The sequence below is a fragment of the Cannabis sativa genome, chromosome X (assembly GCF_029168945.1).
Source record: "Cannabis sativa cultivar Pink pepper isolate KNU-18-1 chromosome X, ASM2916894v1, whole genome shotgun sequence".
In the NCBI taxonomy this organism is placed as follows: Eukaryota; Viridiplantae; Streptophyta; class Magnoliopsida; order Rosales; family Cannabaceae; genus Cannabis; species Cannabis sativa.
In genome coordinates this window covers 59,705,964-59,718,270 of record NC_083610.1, presented here as the reverse complement: position 1 = coordinate 59,718,270, position 12,307 = coordinate 59,705,964, and positions in this window count along the sequence as shown.

Here is a 12,307-nt window from a genome sequence, read left to right as displayed (position 1 = left end):
GATTTCGAAGCATTAATTGCGTCAGAACAATTATTAGCCAAAAACTGAAGGGACGCCCAGTCAGCCTCACATCGAGTCGCGAACAGACGCGCATGACACGTGTCACCCATCCAAACGCAAAGACAGCTCGGATGAAGTCTACACGCAACTTTGGAAGTCCCGTACAGACTTGGAGGGCAAATATTTGTTGGGTTTTATGCCCTAAATAAAACTCATTTCAATATAATCAGATTTACTTATTAATATAGATCAGAAATAACATTTAATGTTGCATGGTTCACATGATTTATTTCATGATTATATGTACATAATGTATAGATTCATCTGTAACCCTTTTCACATACTTGATCCTGTTTATTGTGCCGTCAACACATTGGAAAGTAAACATGACTATGTGAATAAAGTTTCCTAGATTTATCAGACATAGGGTTTTACTGATATGATAATCTACAACAGAGTTTACTTGCATTTGGAGAAGTGCTATGTTCTTTCCAGAGCATTGGTTAAAGTAAAGCTCAGGTTGGATGCATGGAGTATGCATCGGAAGGGACCGATATTGAACTTTGACTTAGATTTATTAAACTTACCGTAATATCTATTCAAGTCAATATCGCCTAGTTGATCCTAGATCAAATGTTCTTAATCCTGTTATGATTAGGCTCAATCTTGAAAGGCTATTCGTGTTCTTTGATTTGTTAGTTAAGCCTACTTTTAGGTCAGGGAGATACGTACATTTTGGGAACACGGTTGTGCAATTGAGTGGGAGCGCTATCATAAACATGGAATCTATAGCTTCTATCTGGCGAATAGTAAGCAAAGGATGATCTCCTTCGAGCTTGACCAAACGAACATAAATGGTGGAGTACTCATTTCACATAAGCTGAAATATCATTTATACGGGGTCAAGTATTTTAAGGATAAAATACATTGTAGGGTGTAACGGTAATTTAATCCCTTTACAGTGTAGATCATTCATATAGAGGATCATTGATCACATTAGGATTATAACAATGGATAACTAATGATGTGTCTATATGGTGGAACATATAGAGCATTCTATATACTGAGAGTGCAATTCTAAGTTCTATGCGTGGATTCAACGAAGAATTAATAAGTTAGTGAATTTTAGTGCTAAATTCTTGATCTACTTATTGGAAGCTCGGTTATATAGACCCATGGTCCCCCCACTAGTTGAGATAATATTGCTTGTAAGACTCATGTAATTGGTTTTGATTAATCAATTATAATTCTCAAATTAGACTATGTCTATTTGTGAAATTTTCACTAAGTAAGGGCGAAATTGTAAAGAAAGAGTTTATAGGGGCATATTTGTTAATTATGATACTTTGTATGGTTCAATTAATAAATATGATAAATGACAATATTATTTAATAATTATTTATAGTTATTAAATAGTTAGAATTGGCATTTAAATGGTTGAATTAGGAAATTGGCATTTTTGAGAAAATCAGATACAAAAGGTGTTAAAATTGCAAATTTGCAAAACCCAAGGCCCAATCCACTAAGGCATGGGCCGGCCACCTATTGTGTGTGTTTTAAATTGATTTTTTCATTATTTTAATGCCATATAATTCAAACCTAACCCTAGTGGAATGCTATAAATAGATAGTGAAGGCTTCAGAAAAATAAGACTTTTCTTCTGATACTTTCTGAATCAGAAAAACCTGAGCCTTTCTCTCTCCCTATCTTTAGCTGCCACTTCTTCTTTCTCTTCCCTCTTGAATTTCGAAATCCTTAGTGTATGAGTAGTGCCCACACACAGCAAGTGATACCTCAATCATAGTGAGGAAGATCGTGAAGAAAGACATTCAGCAAAAGGAGTTTCAGCATCAAAGATTCAGAGAAAGAGATCCAAGTTCAGATATTGATAATGCTCTGCTACAGAAAGGAATCAAGGGCTAGATATCTGAACGGAAGGAGTCATAATATTCCGCTTCACCCAATGTAAGGTTTCCTAAACTTTATATGTGTTTATTTCATCGTTTTAGAAAGTTCATATTTAGGGTGTTAATAAACATACTTGTGAGTAGATCTAAGATCCTGGTAAAATAAATTTCCAACAACTGGCCTCAGAGCCATGGTAATTGATTTACTTGCAAGAAATTTGGACTTTAAAACGATTGTTTGTTTGTTTTTGGATGGTATCATGTTGTATTGAGTGTTATTTGATGATTGATTGATGTTTGTAAATTTTCGTGAAAAATAATTGCGATTCTGTTTCTGGCATTATTTTTATTGGATAGTATGGAAAACATTAAGCAAGTTAGCCTTTTACAGAACTCAATTTCGATTTTATTTGAATTAGTTATGAATTTTTGAAGATTTGAAAAATCGGAGCTGTGCTGAAATTTTCCTGCGATCGCGAAAACTGTCCGTACAGCTCACAATTTTTTCGTTTTTCTTCGATTATTCATGTTTTTTCATGGAATTAACTTCCAATTTTTTGTGTAGTTCTATATTTATACTATTACTATTCCTAATTCAATTCTAATTATCATTTTGAATTAATTTAATATTTTTTAAATTTAATTCAAGATATTAGTGTAATTTGAATTTGAATTGAATTAGTATCTATCTTCTTGGTTAAAAATCTATCTTATTTTAAAATTTGATTATATCTTATCTTATTTTAAATTTAAAATAAGATAATTATAATCATGTAATTTTTAAATGATATAAGATATTTTGCTAATTTTTTAAATTTTGTTATTTTATTTATTTAAATTACATTTAAAATTTGAAAAAGATATTTATTTATCTTTTCTAATTTTTTATTTAATTTTTATTTATAAAATAACATTTAAAATTTAAAAGTAGTAAGCAAATTTTTTTTGAAATGATATTTAGGTTGGTTGAAATCTAATTTTTCAAAAATTGTAGGTTTAATTTTAAATTTAAATATTTAATTAAATTTCGAAATTTTTTAATTTTTCAATTTTTTTAAAATTTTCGAATTTTTTTTAATAATTTTCGAAATTAATTATTTAATTTAAAATTAAATAAATCCTACATCCAACTATCCAGCTAACCTTGTTGCAGGAGTATGTGTTTTAGCTTGTTTGTAAGTTTTCAAAACCTATTATTACTTGATTGCAAATAGCCATGGTTACTTTTTGCCAGATCTAATGATCTGATGGCTCCCTTGGTCAAGTTAATAATTTGTAACAAGTATATTTACAATCTTCTTTCATCTGTGTATGACCTAGCAACATGATAGGACCCATCCAAAGTGTGCCTGTGTGAGCCTATGTGTTTAATTTTATTATAGATGCATATAGGTTGCTGTTGCTAAAATAAATTATCATAGTTCTTGATAGAATTTATTTAGGCCCATTTAGTTTTTGGGCCTATTCAATTAATAACAGTTGTTCTTATTAAGGTTAAATTCCTCTCTTTTGGGCCTTGTGTGAGAGTTGGGAGCCATAGTAGTGGGTACGACATACTGAACCCAAAGACTCCCTCACATGAACCACCCCAATTGTGAAGGCCCATTTGCCTGATTTGAATGACTGTACTAGGTTAATTAAACTAGTTTAACCTAATAAAATTGATTAGCAACATAATTAATTTCATTTATTTTGAAATTAATTTAAGAAAATTATAGTTTAAAGAATTTTTTATTCTAAGCTAAACTATATGTATTTTCTTGTATTTAATTAAATATGGAATTATAACCATCTAGATTCTTTCTGGAGCTTAATTTAAATTTTTCATTAAATATTCCTATTTAAGTTGATATTTAGTTATCTACAACTAACCAACTTAAATCTGAATATTTTTTGAATTTCAAATTTCAAAATTAAGTTGAGGAATTTTAGGCATTGGTTATTAAGATTCTTTAGATATTTTTTAAGTTAATATCTTTTCGAATATTAACCTAAAATGGAATATTTTAGATATTTTTTAAGTTGATATCTTTTTGAATATTAACTTAAAATGGAATATTTTCAAATTAAGTGGTTACAACTTAATTTTTGATATTTAATTAAATTTAAATTTGAAAAATATTTAAGTTCTAGATTTTTCTAATACAACTTAAATTAGATATTTTTTCGAATTTTGTGGAAAAGATACTTAGTCAAATAAGATATTTTCTAGATAGTTATTTCTAGATTACTTATTATTTCTAATATTAAATAGGAAAATATTATACATTGTGAAATTAATTATTTATATAATTAATTTTGGTACAATTTATTTTAAGTATATTTTTTCCTAGTATTAAACTAGAAATTAATAATTAAGCCTTCTCTACACTTAATTATTTATTTCTTGAATTTAATACATTTAATTAATTTGAAAATTAAATATCTAAGTTGATTTTTATCATCATACGTAAATATTTCTTTTTCATGACATTTAATTAAATAGAAAATTATTTTTAGTTGAAATTTATTTTTTCAACTAAATTTAAATAATTTTCAAAGTATTTTTTTTTCTTTATTTTATTAATCAAATTTCGAAATTGCATTTCTTAAATGCTGGAATTTCGAATTATATTTGAAAAATAGATTAAAGTTGTAAATTATTTATTTTAATTTTGGACCAACTTAAATCAATGATTTTTTCATTTATTGATTAATTTAAAATAAATTGAATTAAAGTATATTATTAGAAATTGAATTAATTAGTCAAAGGAAAATCTAGATAGATGATATTTTTGCTTGAAGTATTTTTCTAGTGTATTTAATTAAATAGAAAATTAATATTTAAGTTGATTTTCATCATCATACTTAAATATTTGAAATTTTTCTTATATATATTTAATTAAATAGGAAAATTATATTTTTTGTTGTAAATTAATTTTATTAATTAATTTTGGGCCAACATTAAATTAGAATGATTTTTTCAGGATTTATTTTTTATTTTAACATGCATTTTCGAAAATTGTATCCTTGAATACTTTAATTTTTCGAAATGCAATATATATTTATAGAAAATTAAATTTGAGTTGTAAATTAATTTAAATTAATTTTGTAACAACTTAAATTGAATATTTTTCTAAATATTTATGGGAAATTATTACTAAGATGGAAATAATTCATGTTATTTTCTTATCCATCTAAGTAAAATTTATAAATATTAAATTAAAATTTATATTTAGAATTTTTTATTCTAAATTGGAAATTTTAATTAAACAAATATATATTTAAAATAAATAGATTAAATAAAGAGAATCAAAGAAAATACAACTCTCTTTAAATAATGAGCTTTATTATTAAGATATTCGATCTCCATTGTGGGTTTTACACCGCGTTTGTTTTAGTGAGTAATCCTCCCTAATGGAGGAACGTTCATTAGCAATTTCGCACCGTTTAACCTCGCATGATAAGTAGTTTGTAAGTGTTTTGTATGGTATGGATCACCCTAATGGTGGCAACCATACTTGACTTGCAAATTATGAAACAATGGTGGAAGCTCATAAGATAGAATTGCCTTGACTCTCGCCTAAACGGGACAACGCTGAATTCCAATCTTGATCGAATAAAAGGTTGCTAGAATGTTTAACATTTTAGACGAGCTGGCAACTCTATTCAATGAATGGTAGCTTTGACTCTCGCCTAAACGGGACACTGATATCAGTTTGTTGAAAACCTTGGAAATTATTTAGGATTGTAAGTTTTAGTATTTTCACTTGTCATTCCTACTTGCTATATGTTAATAATTTCTGAATTGTGTATGAATTTATATTGAACCATGTTATTTTCTGTTATTAAGTAGTAGTTTAATTTCGAATCTTCATTGTTGGTCTAGCTTGGCTTGTTTATCTAATGAGATAAATCCCTAGTGGATTTTCACCATTAGACATACATAATAGTGTTAGATCTCGAAAGATAAATATTGTATATGCGACATCTAGCTGTTCATCAATAGATGACACCTTAGACTAGTATTTTTACGATATGAAACAAGAAGATTGTATAAATAAGATTACTTTGACTTTCGCTAATCGAAGCATCGTTGGATTCTTATTTTAAACGAAATTATCTTAATTCCTCTTAGCTTATTCATTTCGAATTAGCTCAATAATATATCATTGGATGAATGGTCTATAAATCATTTCATGTCATTTTATATGACGCATATGATTATAATCCCGAAATTCTATTCCCAATTGATATAAATCCTCAATCTTAGAAATCTCCTACTTGTATGGGCAAATCTGACTTAGAGTTTAATTAGTAGTGGTGGTCCAAGAAAGAATTACTCATTATATTTGGTTGAATTTAAGTCTTTGACTTTAATTTTAGAATCCAAACAGAAATTTTCTTATATTTCTAATTGCAGATACAATACAGTTACACTTTCTCAAGTGTTTAATATCCATCTTCTATTAATGGATTAAAACTGTATGGAATATGAGTTAGGTATTCTGTGACTAGGATCCACTTGCACTATTCTAAGAACTCTTTGATGTAACTAAACCTATGTCATCAAATACACTACCACATTTTTTTAATCTATGGCATTTGTATCTTGTTCATAGTGGATTTGACAAGATCAATCTCTGCAAAGAGTTAATATGCCTATATCCACTGAAAGTAGTTCATCTCATTCGCAGATGGATGTACATTCAGGGGTGGATATGAGTTTTTCGTTGTATTCTTAAAACGATCACTCTAGATTATACCTTATGCAAAGAAATTTGAAATGTTTGAAAAATTTCATTAATTTCTAGCAATGGTTAAAACCATTAAGGTAAGTGGTTAAAGATCTTGCGAACTGATAGGGGTGGAGAAATAGTTAGTAGATATGCAGTTCGAAGATCATTAAATTGATTTTTGAATTATATCCAAACTTACCTTCCCACAAATTTCGAGTTGCATGTTAATGATTAGTTACTAGTCGTTGCCTAATTCCTTCTATGGTAATACAATTTCAGAATGATGTAATGGTTGTATACTTAATGTAAAACATTACTAGATTCATGGATGACCTAACCAAAAATCTTAAGAAAAGCTAGAACTGTTAACCATGGTTTGTTAGCTATTCTAAGTGATCAGGGGTGGACCATCCCATTGTCAATAGATAAGAAAGTGTTTGTTCAAACAAATACTACTTTTCTAAGAAAATGACTAAGTCTGAAAAATAAGTAGCAAATAAAGGAGATATTTAATTCTTGATTCCAAAAGTGTTCTATCATCTTATATATTATATGATGATCCCACTGCCTCTGTTGTCTTGTCATAACCGAAGAGATCAATACCATTTAGTTTTCTTAGACATAATTCACGGTGCCTTGTCGTAGTGGGAGAGTTTCTAGGAACTCACCTTCTTATGACTTGGGAGACACTAGTGATTAAAATCCATTGTGAGTTTAAACAAGTAATGGATTGTCGAGATAAGAAACTAAGAAGAAAGCCAATAGAACTATGGTTTAATCCATTCACATGGAGTAACCTAAAGTTTTCTATTACAAGGACATAAAAGGAAATTTTCGTTTATAAGTCCATTCAATGGACTTAACAAAACTTCCTGTTCCTAGTATTATAGGTTTGAGTTTATCTAAACCTATGGCTTGTGTTATACCTGGTAATTACTTACTCTAATGCAAGCAACTTACTTTAGTAAGATGCTGAAGCATTTTCTTTCTAATGGCAATCTATAGAAGCTTCACAACTTCTTAAACATAGATTTTATTTATCTAAGGAAAAGTCTCAATTATTCCAGAAAAGATAAAGCCATGAAAGAATTTCTTAAATCAACAGTGAGAGGTCTCAGATATGCTTTAGTATGCCTTAGACCAGACACCTGCTGTTGAGTGGGAGTAATGAGTAGGTATCAGATTAATCCAGGAGAAGAACATTGGAAGACAATCAAGTGAATCTTAAGATAAAGAAGAGGAACTATATGTTAGTCTATAAGGGTGTGTTTAAAACTCTTAGACTACACCATATCAGATTTCAAAATTTTCCTTTGTGCTAGTAAATCTTTCTGATAAGATGGTGGTTACTCTGGGGGTGGAATAGTGATTTTGGAGAAGTGTAAAAACCTATCTGAAGTCTCTAGGTCTACCAGAGAGGGACTGAATGTTAAGGTTGCAGGAAAGGTACTTATTCAGTCTAAGGAAAGTTCTATACATCTTTGGCACAATTCCAAATTGCCTTAAACTAATAGTGTTAATTTCCTGATTAACCAAAAGTAGTTGCCAAAGTATAGAATCCAGTATCCCAAGAGAGTAGACATATAGAGAGGAATTTCACATTATCAATGATTTTGTGATTAAAGGAAGAGTAATGGTGGAGAAAAGGTTGTGGTTAATTCAACCTTTCAGATCCTATTACGAGGAGTTTACTACTACTACACTTGATTTGTATATCAAGGTGTTGAGATTATTTGAAACGCACTTTTTGTTTTATATTAGTGCAAGTGGGATTTTGTTGGGTTTTATGCCCTAAATAAAACTCATTTCAATATAATCAGATTTACTTATTAATATAGATCAGAAATAACATTTAATGTTGCATGGTTCACATGATTTATTTCATGATTATATGTACATAATGTATAGATTCATCTGAAACCCTTTTCACATACTTGATCCTGTTTATTGTGCCGTCAACACATTGGAAAGTAAACATGACTAGGGCTGTGCATGGGTTGGGTTGGCCGGGTTGAAGGTATTTTAGTGGGCCAATCCAATGAGATCGGCCTATTAAATTCTAACCCATTCATATTAAGATTTATTTACAAACCAACCCAACCCAACCCATTTTTAATCGGTTTGGGTTGGGTTGGGTTAAAACCCTTAATTTTTTATAATTAAAACTTGAAATTTTAAGCTAAATTTCCATGATTAAATGTAAAATTCAATAGTTCATCAAAAGTTCAAAGGTTAAAACTCAATTCTTACAGTCATCCAAATCAAAATAAGGACTAAAGTTAATTAAATTATCCAAAATATTATCAACTTAAAAAAAATACATCAATTAATAATGTCAATAATCTTCTCCTTTGGTGATGCTTTGACCTTTGGTGTGTTACCTATCATTCAAAAAATAAAGCTACTCAAATTATTTATATTAAATTAGCATAATAAAATAAAGAACATTATTAATTTATAAATAAATTATTATAAAAAGAAAAGTAATTATTAAAAAAAATCAACAACTTAGCAATCTAGATAAAACTACTAATTATCTAAAAACAAAACTAACAACTAAACATTCACATAGATCAAAGAGACACCAAAAATCATAACATACACTACTTTTTTATTTATCACTCAAATAAAATAACCATTATTAAAACTAGCAAAAATAAAAATAGAATGAAACATACAAAAATCAATAAAAAATCGTTATTACTGAATTATTGCAACATAAATTTAAAAATACTCACAAAAAAAAAATCATTACTACATATTCAGAAAATAAAAAATTAGTATTACTAAATATTCATCACTAATATTAGAAAAAAAAATAAATGGTATGAAGAGTCAAGAAATAACCTGACAATGAAAAGTGAGAGCCAAAGTAGCGTGGTGTGCGACAACCCTTGCTTAACCACTTTCAGAAAATAAAAAAAGAGTGAGACTAAAGGTATTGAGATTAGAAATTTGAAGAGAGAAATAATTTCATTGAGCAAAAAAAAGATGAAAAGAAAAAGTTACCTCCGGCGAGAACGGAATGGGAGGAGAGTGGACTCCTATCTATGCCGTGTGCGTGCATCGGAGAAGGAGGCGGATCCAAACATTCTCTGTGTGTGTGAGAGAGAGAGAGGGAGAGAGAGAGAGAGAGAGAGAGAGAGAGAGAGAGAGAGAGAGAGAGAGAGAGAGAGAGAGAGAGAGAGAGAGGAGTGAGTTGAGAGAAAGAGAAAGTAGGAGGCGGATGGTGATGAGGGGAATGTATTTATGTTGTTTATGTTTTTAGGGTTAGGGTTAGATAATATATATATTTGAGAAAAGTAAAAGCCCAATTCAAATTGTCTTAAAGCCCATAAAATTAATACTGATTTTTTTTTTCAAAAATTCGGGTTGGGTTGGGTTCATTGGCCCATAAACTGTCCAACCCATTTCCGACCCAAAACTGAACGGGTTGACATTTTTCAAACCAATGGCTATTCGGCCCAAATTTAAAGGGGCTGTTTCGGCCCAAAATCGGGTTGGGTCGGCCGGTTTGGTCGGCCCAACGGGCTAAATGCTCAGCCCTAAACATGACTATGTGAATAAAGTTTCCTAGATTTATCAGACATAGGGTTTTACTGATATGATAATCTACAACAGAGTTTACTTGCATTTGGAGAAGTGCTATGTTCTTTCCAGAGCATTGGTTAAAGTAAAGCTCAGGTTGGATGCATGGAGTATGCATCGGAAGGGACCGATATTGAATTTTGACTTAGATTTATTAAACTTACCGTAATATCTATTCAAGTCAATATCGCCTAGTTGATCCTAGATCAAATGTTCTTAATCCTGTTATGATTAGGCTCAATCTTGAAAGGCTATTCGTGTTCTTTGATTTGTTAGTTAAGCCTACTTTTAGGTCAGGGTGATACGTACGTTTTGGGAACACGGTAGTGCAATTGAGTGGGAGCGCTATCATAAACATGGAATCTATAGCTTCTATCTGGCGAATAGTAAGCAAAGGATGATCTCCTTCGAGCTTGACCAAACGAACATAAATGGTGGAGTACTCATTTCACATAAGCTGAAATATCATTTATACGGGGTCAAGTGTTTTAAGGATAAAATCCATTGTAGGGTGTAACGGTAATTTAATCCCTTTACAGTGTAGATCATTCATATAGAGGATCATTGATCACATTAGGATTATAACAATGGATAACTAATGATGTGTCTATATGGTGGAACATATAGAGCATTCTATATACTGAGAGTGCAATTCTAAGTTCTATGCGTGGATTCATCGAAGAATTAATAAGTTAGTGAATTTTAGTGCTAAATTCTTGATCTACTTATTGGAAGCTCGGTTATATAGACCCATGGTCCCCCCACTAGTTGAGATAATATTGCTTGTAAGACTCATGTAATTGGTTTTGATTAATCAATTATAATTCTCAAATTAGACTATGTCTATTTGTGAAATTTTCACTAAGTAAGGGCGAAATTGTAAAGAAAGAGTTTATAGGGGCATATTTGTTAATTATGATACTTTGTATGGTTCAATTAATAAATATGATAAATGACAATATTATTTAATAATTATTTATAGTTATTAAATAGTTAGAATTGGCATTTAAATGGTTGAATTAGGAAATTGGCATTTTTGAGAAAATCAGATACAAAAGGTGTTAAAATTGCAAATTTGCAAAACCCAAGGCCCAATCCACTAAGGCATGGGCCGGCCACCTATTGTGTGTGTTTTAAATTGATTTTTTCATTATTTTAATGCCATATAATTCAAACCTAACCCTAGTGGAATGCTATAAATAGATAGTGAAGGCTTCAGAAAAATAAGACTTTTCTTCTGACACTTTCTGAATCAGAAAAACCTGAGCCTTTCTCTCTCCCTATCTTTAGCTGCCACTTCTTCTTTCTCTTCCCTCTTGAATTTCGAAATCCTTAGTGTATGAGTAGTGCCCACACACAGCAAGTGATACCTCAATCATAGTGAGGAAGATCGTGAAGAAAGACATTCAGCAAAAGGAGTTTCAGCATCAAAGATTCAGAGAAAGAGATCCAGGTTCAGATATTGATAATGCTCTGCTACAGAAAGGAATCAAGGGCTAGATATTTGAACGGAAGGAGTCATAATATTCCGCTGCACCCAATGTAAGGTTTCCTAAACTTTATATGTGTTTATTTCATCGTTTTAGAAAGTTCATATTTAGGGTGTTAATAGACATACTTGTGAGTAGATCTAAGATCCTGGTAAAATAAATTTCCAACAATATTATCCCAATTTCTACACTCTGACATGGAATTATTCGATGGTGACACGTGGAATCGACTCCAGGTATCTGCTCGCTAGACACAAGCCAAACAGGACACTTCGTACATTCGCTCGAATGAAGTCCTCTAGACCGAGCAGTGGGCAATCCACACAGAACGCCAACACTTAGCGAATTTAGCTTTCGCATCGTGAGTCATCAAGAAAATCCCTATAACTTTGGGATTAGATTACAGAGATATGGCAAGCTGTCCAAATCCCATGATCAGTATATTTTGTATTTACTATGCAATCTTTCTACTTATATCAATTGAACGAGAAGGAAAATACTTCCTCTCCAAGCTTATAACCCTATAAATAGTGATGCATATTCACTAGGCAAAGGGTCAAAAGATTTTGTCTAAGAATTCATATTCAGAGATACTGTTGTAAGA